General features: G+C 34.7%; 1 protein-coding gene across 1 annotated transcript in view; it reads left to right on the forward strand.

The window, feature by feature from the left end:
* Positions 1-16,442, forward strand: part of LOC123312902 (A-kinase anchor protein 200) — a 45,285-nt gene that overhangs the window by 612 nt on the left and 28,231 nt on the right. The window lies entirely within an intron of this gene.

Genomic DNA, 16,442 nt, shown 5'->3' on the forward strand with positions numbered 1-16,442 from the left:
TTAGGCGTGTCAAAATTATAACAAAGGTGATACTTACTTTTTTTTTTTGGGGCGAATAGACAACGGACCTCAAATTTCAGGATAGGGAAAATGTAAATGATCAATATACATGGGAACATTTATTAGGTGTTTAAACTAATTATTTATCCCCCTTTTGGCTCTTTTATTGATTATTGCTCATTCATTTGTATATCGCTCGTTAAACAAAGCTGTTCATTGTTTCGTTTATTCGTACCGAAGAATGCAAGTTTCTTCACAAACATCCATCTATATATAGCATTCATTTGATATCATTTCCCAATGAAATAATTGTCATTGTCTGTATTTATTGTTATTATAAAAAGAAACCCTGATAACTCTTTCATGACGGGTTCACTTTGATAGTCGACAATTTTTCTCGTAGACATTGGTTTTATTGCGTATTTCTAGAATTCATGGTCAACTCCTTTTTGAAGCGCATCCACCAGGATGCCTCATTTTTGGCATTCATGTAATATAATTCGGAATATAACAAAATCCACCCTTCGATCTCTATAGCAGAGGTATGCGTTTTATCATAATTTTAAGATCATTGTATATATGATATATTTATAATATATTATATTCACCCCATTCCTGAGTTACGTCCACATATTATTACCTATCATATAATTTGTCTTCAACCCTCTGATCTTTGATACTAGATGCCCGAGTTTTAATTGTGAAATTATAACGTAGATTTGTATTTTGTGAAGCTAATGAAAAATTTTTTTCTCTGATATCAATTGTAGGTCGAGTGGTTTCTTTTCCGGAATATTCGGCTGACGAAATTCGTATAAGATAACCACCCACTCGAAGATGATAAATGAGGGTTCATAAATGAGTCCTGAAATTGGAATTTTTTCACTAGGTTTCGTTAACTCTGTGACTATAATTTTTGAAATCAATTGATATACTCGTAAATATATACATGGTGAGAAGGCGTGTTAGACACTGATCTCAAATATTTTCTTAAAAGAGACACTTCCGGTTATACTGGTTTTTGTTAGTTTCATTTTTATACAGGCTGTTCTTGACAAGGTCATTAATTTCGACAAAACAAAGTAACGAGAACTCAATAAATTAAAATTTCGTAGAAGTGGTTTGTCAAAATTGACCACTTGATAAAAATACCCTGTGTAATAATGACCCAATCTAAAAATCAGCGAAAATTCTAAGCAGCCGAGAAGTTCGACTTTAAACCTCAAGTATGGCATTGTTGAGGTTGTCATTGAATGGACTCTCTTATGGTACCATAAAACACTGGATGTCCCTCTTGAATCAAGGAAGTTTACACTATTTCCGGTATAACGGGAAATTAGCTTTTATGAAAAAATATTGTAGTTGAATAGATCGGTGTTCCGAAACTCTTGCTCAAAATTTTCAGCTCAATATTCGGATTCTAGTGAACGATCACCGTCAATCATCCCATATTTCAACAGTTGACCCTCCAATTATTATCCTTCTACCATAATCGACTTGAACAAATACAGGTGTTGAAATTTCATGTCATTTCGTATTGGTTTTATACTCGTTTTTTTATATCTGGAATGGATTACTCAAATGGATGTAGTTTGATCAGTATTTGGGTAATATATTTTTCAGTTACCCACTATTTACTGTATATTTCAATTATTTCATTATGGAAGATAGGATCTTCTTTCTCTACTCTGATTCTAAACGAGCCCCAAATTTTTCAGGTAAAGGTATCTACACATTTAAACAATAATGATTAATTTCAATTATCTGTTTACCAAACTGAAATATTAACTAATATACGACTGATTGTGAGTTGGCGACAGTAAATTATGCGGCTAGTGTGGCTAATTGAACTTCAAAAATAATTACCGTCTCAATCTAAAATATGAAATTACAAGCTTTTAACAATTATCTCCGTCGCGGTTTGATAACTTTAGAGGGATGCACGAAATCCAAAGATTTTTGGTCCCGTAAGGAATGTCATCCCAAGCTTCTTGATTTTAGTGGTGAAGGTCAACTAGGTTATTTGGGGATTTGGATATACCTCCCAGTCGGCTTCCGATTAAGCCCTACCCAAGTTCGATTAGTGGCGATTCTGGAAAGCGAGAAGGCCAAAGAAGTCACGCTATTTTCTTGTATGAACCTTTAACTATCCCCTTGTTGTGAGAGAACGAGCGTAATCTTATTTTATTAGAGGTGGAATTAACCCCAGATATATGACCGACTGACCGTACAACAGAATACCTTGAAAAGTAGAAGTGACTGAGCTGCTGTTTGTTATCGCAGTCAACGCATTCTTGTCTGGATTCTCATCCATTTTGACCAATTATTTATCTGTACCGGAATCTTTTCTTAATTTGGGAGGTCTCATTTTTTCTTTCGAAGGAATTCATCCTCCATCGGTATGTTCTTTCGTGAATCATTTTCTGATTGAATACGTACTACGGAAATACCTAAGCTTCCCCCAGAATGTTTACTAAATATCTGGTTACTTCCGCTTAGATTAAATTCTGTTTTATATCATTCAGCCAGTCTCATCATTTAAGCTTAGAACAAAATGTTATTGTTTTAGAACTCTGTTAATATAACTTATACCGAGTGTCTCAACTGAAATCTGCCACCTTCTTCAACTAATCACTCGATTGATTATAAACCCCTTCTTCCCCATTTTATTTCTTTGTAGGGGACGTGTTGAGTATTGATGAGGATTGCACTCTCCAACTTTATCCCCGTAGGGTCCAAAGCCACCCTTCATGTTTTTGAATGGGAATTGAGTGACATAATTTCAAAGGTCTTTAGAGAGGCTTGGATGTTCATTTACACCCTTTTTGGAAATAATAAAATTATGCTGAGCAATAATGGACCTTAATTATTTCAATAATTTCCGAAATATATAAGATCATATTTCATGAATATCACTAGTCTTCATTTATCTGTTGCTAGATTTCAAACTCTCATGAATAAACCTTAAAGGAAAACAAAAACTTTTTTCGATAACATTTAGTTCGGCACCTACATAATTTCATCATAAATAAACGGTTAATGATTACTGATAGATTTGCAGGAAAGTAACGTTCGTTCGTAAAAATTCTTCGTCAAATAGGCTATGGATACGGATTGATATTATGTGCCTAAGCTAAGCTTTTACCGCCACAATATCTCAAAGCATAATTTTCGATAAGAAAACTGTTCAAGAAAAATTTTTTGCGCATTCTCGCAAAATTCAAAACGCTTACATATATATCAAATTCGAAAGAAAACCACAAAATTTTGTAGAAGCCAATCAAAGTTGAAGCACAGAATATCAACCTTTAATATTTTTGAACGGACGTTTTCATTAGTATGTATTTCATGCGTAGATTTTTTTAGACGTTCTAATAAAATATAAATTGTCAGTCATAAGTACATTCTCTAATTTTCCTCCATTCATTTAAGTTTCTGGTTTCCCTAATAGGTTGTAGCAAGTTCTCACGCTAGAATCTAGCAGGAGGCATTCGATTGGTATCTTATCTGAGTGCAGAAATATAAATGAATAATATCAGGGATTTTTCAACCAGCTCTTATCAGAAAAAATGCAATTATTAGTCATGCAAGGTTTACCCAGAATGAAGTCATACATTGGTCAGAAATACTAGAAGGAGAACTGAAAGACAGCTTTCAATCAACTTGGTTGAATTTGGATACCTAACCAAACATATTCAAATATCGATTGAAATTTATTCTGGGAGGATTCTGCATCTCTTCATAAACTTTTTAGGGTTTTCACTCCCAATCTCTGAAACAAAATCAATTAAAAATGAAATAAACGATTTGCTCCTGCGTAAATTCTCGCACTAATTTGTCAGGAGCAAATCGTTGATTTCATTTTTAATTGATTTTGTTTCAGAGATTGGGAGTGAAAACCCTAAAAAGTTTATCAAGAAACATATTCAAATTTGTTATTTGAGTAACCTATATCATAATTTTTGATTACTCCACGGAAGCCAATGGAAGACTCATCAGATATCGCAATGAAAAGTTGTATTGGGAAAATTCTGGAAAAAAAAACTTCCTAGTCAATCTTGGGAAAGTCTAATTTGTCAATTTTTTTTATCAAGTAAGGTCCGTGAATTTTAAGGGGTAGGTGAAAAATTGTTTTCAGCTGGAACCATTCAAGGTAAGAAAAAATATTTCCAAAGCAAAAACTACTTCTTGTAAGGTTGAACACCAAATTAATACTAAAAGAAATTTGTTGAATTCGTATATAGGTACTTAGGTACTCATTTTTATAAAAAAAGGTTGAACTGGCGAAAATAAAGTGTTTCACTAAAAATCACCTATACAAAGCTTTCAAAATGTTGCCATTGGAAAAATATTGATGAAATAGATCCTTGATTTGTTTGTGATCTGCTAGCGTATTCGACCGGTTGCATTTGCTAATTTTTGTCGGGCGATTTGGCTTCCACTGGTGGTATTCATGCATATGCTCGGGGAATTTTATTCGACATCTGCATCAGATCAGTGTAAACTGCACCTGTACCGAATCAGAGCATTCCTCTCCATCAACCACGTGGTTTCGTTCAGAATATTGACCTGTTTGGTTTTTGAATGGGAATGGAACTTAGGACGTCCGTATTTTTCACATTATCTTATATCTTGGAGGATTTTTTAAGAGTTGGTTCATTTCGATCCGTTGAAAAAACTAGTCTGTGGTTTTAGTGATAGATAAATACTTGAGCACTAGTGTAAAAAAAATCGCCACCGTCTTCTTTTTCTAGGGTTAAAATAAGTAAGCAATAATATCATTTTGTCAACGAACAATGCCACGCAGGCACTTTTTATACAGTGTCTCAATCTCAATTTTTCTGCACTGTTTTTACTTTACTCCCAGGATACAGGATACACCAACTTTTTCAAATGACCCCAAAAAATTATTCAGATAGTCTCGTGTCTACTGTAACTGAACATGACGGTTTAGTTATCTGTTTCATTTTTTCAACTGCTGGTGTCACCTTCCAGTCCCGTACTTGAAATTTAATGATATCGCTTTGAACTTGAGGGGATGATAGATAATATAATCATCAAAATTTCAATTTCTTTTCGATGAAGAAAAGAATGATTATTTTTTCAACTATGTACATATACATGTACACATACATACATATAAAAATCTGGGTAGGGATTGTCACTTCTATGCATTTCTAGAAAAGAAATTGTATTCTGCAATAATTAAAAAAGATTTTATTTCGTTTCCTTATCTCTTTTAATAAACATGCATTCGGGACGAAAAAATATAATCTGCATGAAATCTATACGATTTGTGTCTTGGAATATACTTATAGATTGCGAAAATTCTACTCCTAACATTTGAGGATTGCCCATGAGAAAGAAGAGGACTCTAGAAATGCCATCGTCCCGTGCTAGTTGAATGTGATAAATTATCGAATGTTGATATGGACCGCTCTCTGAATCAGTTTCTACAACGCTTTGTCATTGGAGTGGGGAGTGATGCGAGGGGAAGACTCGTAGCTCGTAGCCCATAAGACGAGCGAATCACACTCAAAAATAAGTGGGGCGAATCAAATATGGAGCGGTGCAGTTGAATATTGAATATTTCATAACTTGAAATGAAATTATTCTCTTCTTTCTCTTGGCATTCCCAAAGTTCGGCGTTACTTTTTTGTAATCTGTATAGGAAAAAAATGGATGAAAAATTGTCCTTTTTCGCAAACCTCTGGAGATAACTTGAAATTTGACAATTCGATCAACACCCGAAAATTATTTTTTCTCCCAGTTAATCAGTAGGTAAACCTTGAAAAATTCCTAAAATTTTTAAATTATGTAATGGTATTTCATTACCAGTCCAGAAAGTAAGGACGATATTTTTCATTATATCATTCTGAAAACACGGGAAAAAATTGAGTATTTACAATAATGATTCAAAACACATCTATCTACTATAATGCAATCGTTGCTGTGCTCCTAATGGAAATAACCAATAATTCATCTCAGCCATAGACAAGATAATAGGTATATCCCAGCGCACCGTAAAACTTCTTAAGGTGTGGCCAAACGGATGAAGGGGCAATTTCGATACTTTAAATCAACATGTTATGATAGGGTTGTCGTAATGGTATAATGAAAAAACCTTTGCGTTGCATTTGCAGCTTTTTGAGTTCGTGCGGTATTTTAAATCCATTTTTCGATATGAAATTCATGTATAATACAAAAATACTTCCAGTTTTATCCTCCAATGATGGCTATTATGTTATTTCGTTATACCAGCTACAGGAAGTTGTTTTTAAATGCTGATGCTACATTCTGAGCTTCAAGGTTTTTAGTATCTAGACAACATTATCAGATTATTCCATGATCAATTAGAAATATGTAATTTTATTTTCAATTCTTATTCTAATTCTTTGAAGCTTTTGTGCCCTGAACCTTGCAAATGATTGGAATCTGCAAAATTGGAATATTTCGTCGCCCACTGCCATGCTTACAATCATTTTTAGAGACCGTGTATAACAATTTCATGGTAAGAAATGAAGTTTTTATAATTGAAAACAGTAAAACAAGAATGTTCTTTGTGCTGATTGTTCTTTATCAGGTTTCCACAATCGGTTTATCCCAAACTGACTGAAATTTTTGAAGAAGCTTTCCATTTCACAATTTTAGTTCTGTATCGAAAATAATGAACGACAACCTTGAAATGACAATGACGGAGCCGTTGTACGTTATGCGGGTCTGTTACAGAGGAAGTACTACACGGACGAGTGACGTTTTCGTACGTTGTACGGTTTCAACGGACAACTGGCCTGAATTTCGAAGAATGTCACATTCGATCTATTTCAAGAATCACCTACTGATCTTTAGTAGTGCGATTTATATGTACCTACTTGATCTAAGGACTTTTTTAATTGAACGCTTGTAGTAGAAAATTTTATGAGATGCTGTAGGTTCCCCATATCAAATACATAGTCAAATCGTGAAAGCAACCGTCTGTAACATCCGGACTGATGAGGTGGTGTCGCCTTCCTGGCCGTATGTTGTTCATCATATTCATAAACGACATAGAACACTGAAACTTTTTGTTTCTATTTGTACTTCGATCTTTTTTTTCATTATCAACTCTGAAGTCCCTTTGAGATTGAAGCTTCCTTTAGTTTAATCTTAAGCCCGTTTGCAATAACCGAGAATTCTCTGGAAAATTTACTCGAGAATTCATGCGCCGTGAATTCTTTACCTTATATATGCACTTTCGGTAGAATTCACTGTTCAGTTGTATGCAAAATAATCTCTGCCGTTTTCTTACCAAAATTTAGTAGAGAATTCTCCAGAGAATTCTCGGCTGTTACAAACGGGCTTTATGTAGGATTAAAAGAAGCTTCAAAATTAAACAGACTTTTGATCGTGAAATTATAGTTAAATATCGCTAAGCTATTGTTGGTATTGCATAGCACTGCTACCGATCAATTATGTATGTAATCCATGGTAGAATAGGGAATACTCCTCCTGACAAAAATGATGTATTTTTTATGGAATATCTTTGGAACGTCACCACTTAAACCGTTTCCCAAAAAAAAAAAAATTTAAGTACTTAAAAATGAAAAATAAAAATGGGTATTTAAAATTTAAAGCGTTTTGTGTCAATTGCACAAGCTGCCAACGTCGACTGAAATATGCGTTGATAATAAAGGACAACAAATACATTATCTTGATGAGATAGACCAAGTTGGCTGTTTATGAAGTCTGCGACGAACAAGGATGGTCGTAAAATTGTATTGGATTTTTATGGCCGGTTGCTGTTTAGGTTCACCAGTAAGTACGCGCCTTATGATCGCTGTATATACACAGCTGTTATTTCATAAACAAGCTGATCGGACATAATAGGATTTTTATGGCCGGTTGCTGTTGGGGCTCACCAGTAAGTACGCGCCTTATAATCGCTGTAAATACACAGCTGTTATTTCATAAACAAGCTGATCGGACATTGTTCTTTTTATTTTCTAGTAGGCGCTGTTGACAGATCGTAAACTTGAAACAAAGCGATTTATATTTTAAAACCTCATATTTTAGGAATGATTTTGAATAGTTTCCGTGGTGAATTTGAAAAACTCATGAATGAAACTCATAATTATTTAGTTTGAACTTTCATATGCAGTAATAATCCAAATTGAGGAGAAGTCCCCATTAATGACATCGTAGCAGCTCAGATGAAGCTCATTATTCAGTTACAATATATAGCTTATAATTTCTGTATGTATTTTCAATCGTAAAAATGAAATACAAAATAAAACACTAGAAGAGTTTATTTCCAATCGGTATATGAATGAGGTGAAGTTATTGCGGAGATAAAAAAAATTATTCAAGTTACAATGAATTTAAAGTTGCTCTTTGTTCAACTTCACAACAAAATCTAGTGATATTTTTGGGTAGGTACTCGAAGCTGAACGGTTATTTTTATTTCCAACCATACTAGCAAGTATAAGATTTGCTAGAATTTTCTTAATCAGAATACCTTCTCCAATTGGATTATGTTATTAAGAGTGAGTGAACTTATTTATATTGTTCTTAGGTTATCGTCCATTTAGTTAGATGAAATGAAAGAATATTGGGATTCTTGGACTAATTTTAATGTGTTTAAATTTTTAGCCTTGAAAAAGAAACAAGTCGTTTCGAAACGTCGGCGTTGTATTGAGGAACAATAAATAAAATTCGTCCAAGAATCCCAATATTCTTTCATTTCATCTTATTTATATTTGCAGTTTGGGAGAAAATCTTGTGTTTTTTAACGTTAGTTCCAATCAGGTTATCATTCCTTTGTTAATAATAAAAGAAATATCCAAAACTCTTAGATATTGCAATGAAGAGTAGATATTCGCGGAAACAAAATATTATTTGACAGCTGATAAAATTCTGACTTTTCGCAAAAAGAAGTTGCATTTGCCATAGAATTATCAAATGTATGCCCCGTTTCATTACAAGAAAATTACGACGTATACAAAGAGTTCACACGGCCATTAGGAATTACTATAAAATTACGTTTATATAGAGTTACGGCTTAAGTTCATCGTGAATGAGCCCTAAACTGAACTCCAAGAGTTCGGGGTCAGAACACACAGTAATTATAGCATTTTGAGTAAACTGGTTGCTTTCAAGAGCTTGATGTATACAGAACAATCTGACGGTATTATCGGAATAAATGACACAATGAGATTTCTTCAAAACCTTTCATGAAATTTTCCCTGAAGAAAGCTTTGAATTATACCTTGACTCCCAAGTAACAAAACTAATATCAAATATAGTACCACCATACAAATAATACCTTCAAGGCAATACGAATCATGGCAACACCTAGCTTTTTCATCGATTGTGCTAATGATTTTTATGCCTGCCGCCTAAAAATCGTGTCATATCATAACGAACAGTTAAACCGATTTTGAGTCATAAATGGTGTAATTAAAAATGGCAATTAGTATTCGGTAGTGAAAATTCGAATTTTATACTTTTATTTATGGGTAGTACTACCGCTCTGCCAGTGTTACCAGACACAATAGATTATTGTCATTCGAATATGGCCAGTAGCACCACCAATAATCTGGAGGATCTGTGGTAATGGCAGAATACCCATCATAAAGTCCTATACTTACAGATTCGAGAGTAACATGGTTCCTAAAAATATTTGAGGTAAATTAAATTGAGATATAGGTAATTACAACCGTAAATCCTCATTGACCGGCTCATTTTCTATGAGGAAAAATAACAAAATAGAATTTTAGGGAAATTGAAGTTCAGTTTGACATGAATCAAGATTATGTCGAAATTATGTTTGATCTACTGATGATGTCAGTGCTTCTTCATTCTTCTATTTGCAATCCTATTAGAATATACGAAACACCAGAAGGTACAATTCGAGAAACAACAGTTAAGGAAACTGACAAACCATACAACATAACGTTTTCGATTGAACAACAAGAAAATAGAATAACAACAGTCAGATTGCTCCAACTGGCATTCACTGCATGCAACGACGCTGAGAAATGTTGTCACAAAAATTATTTGTCAATAACCGGAAACGGCAAACGTTACAAATTTTGCAACATAAGTCGGACATCAAAATGGTTATCGCTTAGCAGTCGCCGCATAAAAATTTTGTTACAGATAGAAAGAGGAAACGCGAATTTCTGGTTGGAATACAAATCGCGAAGTGCATCGGAATGCCCGAACCACGAATTCCAGTGCATGGACAAGACGTTCTGTTACAATTCTTCGCAAATATGCGACCATCAATTTGCATGCAAAGACCATTCTGACGACCTCGGATGTTCATATTGCGCCAGACACCTAGCGCCTTGCGACACTTGGTCAGAGATATGTTTCGATCCAACCAGACAGAGGTGTGATAATACGTTAGATTGCCCAAGAGGTGAAGACGAGCAGGGATGTTCGGAAAATTGCAACTCGACTACCATAGGTTGCATTTCGACCTCCGAATGTATCTCGCCACATCAGCTTTGCGATAACAAAAACGATTGTTCTAATGGATTCGACGAGGAGAATTGCGCGAAACAGTATTGCAAATCGCCGCCCTATTTCCTGTGCAACAATGGAATGTGCATTGAAGAAACGCTCGTGGGTAACGGCATAGATGACTGTGGGGACATAAGTGACGAAATGAACTTTTTCCAACTGATAAAAACGTGCGCGATGGCCATACTGATCGTATTCCTTTCCATACTCTTCACCAGCCTTGTGGTGAGATGGTGCAGTCGTAGAAGAGATATACACAGGCTTCTTCAGAATCTTCCTGAATTCCCGTTACCTCCTTTTCAAGGGCCTGGAGAGCACGGTCCGCAGGAATCCTACAATCTGGGTTACTCGGACTCAGATTTTAGGGTTGGCGGTGACCTATATGAGGCATTCGCCCGTTTCAGAAGGAGAATAGAAACGGACAATAAAAACAACGAAAATAATGTTGCTTCGTCAAGAACACACAGCGGATGTGTGAATTTCAATTCGAGAAGTACTGACGGCGATATCGAAATAATTGAAGCTTTGGTTTCACTTAGTTTACCGCATAAAAAGTGTATCGGTTTAGATAGTTATATTGTTGAGATGATGGAGAATTATTCTGCTGCTTCTTATCGGTCACAAACCAATTACCGAAAGGAGATTTTGGCGAAACCGAGAAGGAAAAATTTGGATAATTTCACTGAATTTTGAACTACATGGTTCCTGCATTCCATTGAATGATTCTTGAAGTAGTACTTTTGATTTTATTCAAATAAACCCTACTCTTACTCCAATTTAAAGGCAAAACTGAAAACCATTTCATAGTGTTTATAAAATTTCACCTCTTCGTCCTGTGACTTAATACATCAAGTTTAAGAGTTTGTTTACATGTGTTGAGTTTTACACTTGTATATTATGAATGTAGGCTTTTCTTAACATTATGGATATTTTTTCATATATTTTTTCTTCGCATTGGCCACTATTTATATTTGATCATGAATTCTCGCAGTAATACGTGCTTGGATTTTCAGGTGAAAAACTGCATCAAAGTATTTCCGATGTGGCTTTCTTCGATTGAGATAAGTGATAAAAGAAATACATATGTAACATTTTCATACGAATCTCATTCGAAAAATACCCAAATTGTTAAAAAAAATACACGTAAATCATTTTCGTGATGTCTCGCAATATTTTTCTCCCTAGATCAACTGCATTTCCATTTTCATAGAGGAGATCTGCAATAAAAATCCATATAAATTCTATTATTAAACTGAGTCATGAGTTTTTTACCTGTCATTTCTTTTGTTCTTATCAAATAACAGAAATGTATATAAATTTTTATGTATTGATTACTATTATCATGACTTCACAACTTCCTCGCACTATCAATTCCCTCCTTCCAAAATTTAGTTGCTTTGGACTAGAAGTTTTTGACAGCCTGTCTGACTTGCTCTTCAGAACTTCTTACATTCAAAAAGTTCTGAGAGGAACAGAAAAGGTGGTAGTCTGTTGGGGCAAGATCCGGTATGTAAGGTGGATGTGGTAAAACATACCATAGAAGCTCAATTTTCCCCCGCGAGAGCAGACACTTTTTCCACTATGAAATCTGTAAGAAACCACGTAAGAAAAGGTATAACTGAAAATATCATAAATGTTTTCGTGGGAACTGAAAACTAGTGAAATTTCAACATTTTTTATACAATTTTTATCCGATTTTAGGAAATTTTGCGTTCTGTGCCAGTTGAACACTGTGGTGTTTCTTCATTAAACTTGTCAAATAGCGGAATTGGTCACACCCACAAGTTATTAATTTGACAACTCTATTAATAAATGCACCTAATCGATGCTCAATCTCAATTTTGTAATATTTTTTATGTAGGATGTAATTTTATAACAGGAGACAATAGGGTAATGACTTCTTTATCGCATCTGATTCGGTAATAAAAAGAGGAACTAAGTCACACATTGTCAAAGCAAACATTTCAATAATAAGATATTCATTGTAGCTGTAGAGAAAGAATTGTTATTTAATCGAGGATTCCACTTATAGATTCCGAAAAACGAATAGAAAAATCCGTACCTCCACCACCAACAACAATAGAACAACTCAAAAATTGAAGAGGATTATTTGCGTGCATGAAATAATATGTAATAAAATGAAATGAAAAATGGATTTTGTTCAAGTACTCATTCGGTTCATCTGTCTGAAATGGCAACAGGAAGCAAAACCCCTTAAGAGCAACGCAAAGAGAAATGAAAAAAAAAATATATGAAAAATTCTACCTGGTGAAGTCTGCATCAGGCTTAGAGGTTTCTCGAAGTCAGGGTCTAATATCGGTTCGGACACCCTGTAGCTCTTCGTAGTGCTCTTACTCTCTTAAACATTTGTGTTTGGGGGATGTATATATATTGTATATCTTGGTATGGAGAGGCAACGGGCCAATCCATTCGGTTAGTGACATGCATTTATATGCTGTCGTTGACAATTCTGGCAGGCTATGGAAGAGCATTATCGCCGCTAACGCAAAGGAAGCAATAGAAGCAACCTTATTAGCTGATCTTGAGCGATGTTTGTAGCTCTTGCTCTTCGTCCCACACGAGTAGATGTAGTTTTACGATATCAATTCCATGCTCTGATAACTTTAGGCAAGTTTCGATATTCCTGGTGGTCCGGAACGACCTAGCCAATTGTCAATGAATCCGCAATGGGGAATTCTCCCCAATTCGGGTTATCACAGCATATGCAAGTTCAAACTGAATAATTATGAGTTTCATTCATGAATTTTTCAAATGCACCGTGGAAACTATTCTAAATCATTCTTCAAATATGTGGTTTTTAAATTTAAATCGCTTCGTTTCTAGTATACGATTTGGAAACAGCGCCTACTAGAAAATAAAGAGAACAATAGCTTGTTTATAAAATAACAGCTGTTGATGTGCAGCCATCATAAGGCACGTACTCACTGGTCAGCCTCAACAGCAACCGTCTATAAAAATCCCATAAAATTTTACGACCTTCCTCGTTCGTCGCAGACTTCATAGACAGTCTTCTTAGTCTATCTCATCAAGATAGTGTATTTGTTGTCCTTTATTATAAACGAATAATTTCAGTCGATGTTTCCAACTTGTGTAATAGAAACAATTTGAATATTAAATACCCATTTTTATTTTTCATTTTTTTTTGGGAAACGGTTGAAATTATCATTTCTAAATGTGACGTTTCATATTATCATATCACATATTTCATAAAAAATACATCATTTTCGTGAAAAGGAGTATTCCCTATTGACACTTCACAACACCAGATGAGTTGCACTAGCCCATTATGGCGTGTATTATTTAACAAGCATATTATGACGCGTATAACGAGACTTCGGTGAATCGTCCTAGTGAATAGTAGCTACAGTATTCGTGTTGAATACTGAATTATTTCTAAAATATCCCCTCAATTCAATACTTTCTGTATTCATTTCATTATCTGAATACTCGCTATAAACCGACTTCTAGACAATATCGCTTTATTATGTAGCATATGTCTAGTGAATAATGGTTCATTGATCACAGGTGATTTATGAATGTCATTTTGCTCAAGGAAATTTTATGCCTCGATCGTGGATACACACTTTCTTGTTCAGCTCCATTACTCCTTTTGAGTAATGTAAGTTTGAATCTCTTATTCTTAGTATGTGGCTCTAAGGTTGCGGATTTAAAACTTACCCAGCAATGAAATTACAGATTGTGGTCAAAATTGTGATAGAAACTTTTAACGGTATATTTAACATAAAAACAGAGACGAAAACTTTATATCCTGAACGTGTATCTGAAAAGGCTCAGTTTTAAAGATACAGTTAGTTCCCTGAATATAGTTATATTTTTATTTTTTGTTGTATTGTATACATGGTAGATTTTTATGCAAGAATTCACATTCGGCACAAGTTTCCGTCTAATGAAGAGCTTCCTAAGCACCTGCGTTTTTGGCGATATAATTCCTATTCGCGTGAAGGTCATCCGTAGCGGCCCTGAAAAATAAAACCGCGAAATCCGAAGCCACTTTCGTTTCCCCCGAAACATGTGCTTGCGACTCAGAAGTTGGCTGCAAGAAAATCGCTCGCTCGGAAGAAATTTGAAAGACGGCTGCATCGAACAAAGCTGGACAAGTTTGGGTCAGTGGACTGGACTGCGCAATCAAGCGAAGCCGTTTGTACTTAGGTAACAATCAAGCGAAGAGCGTTCTTCGAGGTGTGCATTAATGTTATTCAACGCTCGAAACCGTTCGACTTCCGCTGTTTCTTTTATTACTCCGCTTATCGAATCTTGACGGCTATTTTTGCATGACCCGTAAGTTAAAGTGGTTGGTTGGTCGTTAGATGAACCGTCTTAGAATGTTGACAATTGAATCGTTGAAGTGGTGTGAATCAAATGGTTATTTTCTCGGTCCTCTATATCAATTGAATTAAATTTTCCGATGGTAAACATTTAATATGATGAGAGAAGATAGCTGAATGACTGTGGAAAATGTCAATGATTACTTAATTTTTTAAATCTTCAGTAAATGTCCTTTTTTTTAAATACGTATTTCTAACAATCTTCAATCCAAATTAACGCGAAATTTAGAATCCATTCGGAATGCTGACGGTCAGAAAGAGTTAAATCTCATCGCTTTATATCAACTGCACTAGTTTCTATATAGGTTAGACAAAAAGCTGGGTACAGACATGGATAGTAATATCGTTTCGTGATAATTTTGTTGAGTATTGAAGATACAAAGTTTTGTTATTTGTTGCCCGACGGTGTTACGTTACGAAGATTTTTCTGTACCTCTTCTTAGAGCACGGAAATAGCTATAATCCATTCAAGTATGATTGACATCCCAGTAGGTCTTGAAAGTCCAGGCGCAGCTTAATATCTGGTCACAAAAGATTTCTAAAAATTTCTGCACTTTCAATCACAGAACTGGAATATATTGATATAATCTAGAAAAGTATATGAAAATAAGAAATATTAAAATTTGCAGCATATTAATTAGCATTCAAAATTGACTCAACTATGTTTCCAATTTGTACGATTAAATCAAGAACATAAACAGCTGCAAAAAATTCAAATAACTGTCGGTAAGTGCATAGACTCACAATACCAACCTGAATTCCGCAACACAAAATCTCAACTTATGGACTACTACCAAGTTGAATTCGATTTTCCATAGTCACCCGAGATGTCAATCATTCTTCAATGGATTATATAGTCCATTCAAAATTGATTGACATCCCAGTAGTCCAGACGCAGCTTAATATCTTCAATGATTTCTGTAGTTTCAATCACCGAACTGGAATAATAGAAAAGTATTCAAAAGAAAATATATTTAAATTCAGAGCGTATTAATCAGCATTAGAAATTCATACAATTATGTTTGTAATTTGTTCTATTAAATTAAGAACATAAACAGCAGTACAAAATTAAAATTATCGTCGGTAGTGTATAGATTCACATATAATAGGTCTATAGATACCTGTTTATTCACAATATCAACCTGAATTCTGCAACACATAATCTTAACTTATGGGCTATTACCAACTGAATTTCGATTTTCTATAGCCACCCAAGATGTCAATCATTCTTGAATGCACTATTTTATGATAGTTTGAAATATACACAGTTTTATATTATTTCATATACATAATATACAGGGTGGCCATTTGAAAACGAAACAGACGAGATTACAGACGAAATAAATTTTTTCGATAGAAATGCTCGGACAGGTCGATTTCTGTTTCGAGGGGGACAACTTAAGATGTAGGTTACGGACGCATAGCGCTTCAACCCTTGCTACTACAACCCTCACCCCCCATTTTTGAATAGGGAAGATGGGGTGAGTGATACCTCATTTGAAAGGTATTTTTATACTGATTTCAGCACAGTAATTGTTTTTTCATTTTATGCATTAGTTCTCGAAATAT

The sequence above is a fragment of the Coccinella septempunctata genome, chromosome 5, assembly GCF_907165205.1.
Source record: "Coccinella septempunctata chromosome 5, icCocSept1.1, whole genome shotgun sequence".
Classification (NCBI taxonomy): Eukaryota; Metazoa; Arthropoda; class Insecta; order Coleoptera; family Coccinellidae; genus Coccinella; species Coccinella septempunctata.